Source organism: Elephantulus edwardii, unplaced genomic scaffold (assembly GCF_000299155.1).
Source record: "Elephantulus edwardii isolate Elephantulus edwardi_28Jun2011 unplaced genomic scaffold, EleEdw1.0 scaffold00230, whole genome shotgun sequence".
NCBI lineage: Eukaryota > Metazoa > Chordata > Mammalia > Macroscelidea > Macroscelididae > Elephantulus > Elephantulus edwardii.
In genome coordinates, this window is record NW_006399980.1 from 79,144 (window position 1) to 80,768 (window position 1,625).

Below are 1,625 nucleotides of genomic sequence, written 5' to 3' on the forward strand. Positions count from 1 at the left end.
TGGGATAATTGGGATGGGAGTGTCAGAGACAGTGCGATTGGCACAGGACAGAGCGGAGTTTAGGGCTATTGTACATAGGGTTGCTATGAGTCGCAGGCGACTCGACGGCACATAACAACATTATTATTATTATTATTATTATGTGTTGCAAACGGAGGGTCCCCAAGAATGGAATAATTTTATAGTTAATAATAATACAAGCAGCCAGGAACGAGATGGGGCACAGAGCATAAAACGGGGCCAGTAGTTTTTGACTGGGGACCCCTAGTCAAGCTTCTCTGTATCTTCATTGAGAATTGTCAGGAGGTAAATCACAGAGAGAATTCAATGCAGATGAGGCCACTCTCTTTCTATTGAAGGCCTTCTGCCTGGCTCAAGAGGGAGGGGTTCACAGATGCAATAGTTTGGTATATCTTTGGGAATTGCCTTGATGCCTCAGGGTGAACTCCAGCTCAGTAAGCAACACTCCCTCTGTGGGGGTCCCTTGCTGTCTCCTATCTGCAATGAACAAACAGCTCATTTTCTAGGATCCAACACAAGGAAAATCCTAACTTATATATCTGTGGTTCCTTTGAAAGGAAAATTTTTTAAACAATGTCTCCAAACCCAAGTATTGTAAGAACCTATACCTTTGATCTTGTGTGAATGTTTGTGTTCCAGGAACTAGATGACCACAAACTGAAAAAAACAATTACTGGCAAAAACCATATTTTAACTAACGTCAGCAGCAGGTAACTGACCTAAAATTGAACTTCTCCTTTTTCAAAGAGCCAATGAGCTAATTCCACACCAAAGAACCCCTAGACCTTGTATAAATTCCCTTGCTTTTTTGGGCTCGGGGTCAACTTCCCTGTCTCCTGTGTGAGATACAAGTCATCCGGAAGCTTCGGAAGCTTCGTCAATAAAGCCTCTTGTGATTGCAGCGAGTGGATCTGGTGTGAGTTGCTCAAGGTCGCGCCCGGTCTGGGAAAAGCCCTAGTTTGGGGTCTTTCACTTTCAATTCCTTTTTCATAAAATGTTTAGTATAAAACATTTTACCTTCCCATGATTATTCAGTATTTAAAATTGCAGTTATTAAACTATGGCATTTTGGGTGGTATATCATTTTGAGGATGGAAATGAAGTTTTGACATGGTATGGAGTTCAAGGGGATAAGCAGAATAACTGGTAGTAAGTTTTGTGCATTTTTTTGTTTTTAAGTTAAAATGAAAGTAGTTTTGCTTGAAATGAGGGAGGCTTAATGCAAGCTGAAGGTGACACTGTGCCACTAGGGCATTCCCTGGGAGTCATCATTGTTTTTGGTTTGTATCAACTGAGTCCCTCACTACTGATATTAGCATAAAGAGGAACTTGTCCTTATCTGTGAAAGAGTTCACCATTATCCTTTATCTTTGTTTTGTACTGCCTTATCATTTTACTTTGTTTACCTCCCTTGTTATTCTTGGTGGGTACTCAGAGAGGCATGGCTTGGGGCCTTCATCATGGGAGCCATTGCCCCCCTGTTTTTCATGCTGACTGTTCTGTATAAGAATATTAATTAAATTAATCCATGTTTGGAACTGACTGAGCAGGACCTCTAACCATTGTTTAATATTCCAATTGGAAATAATGATCCTAATTCTAGG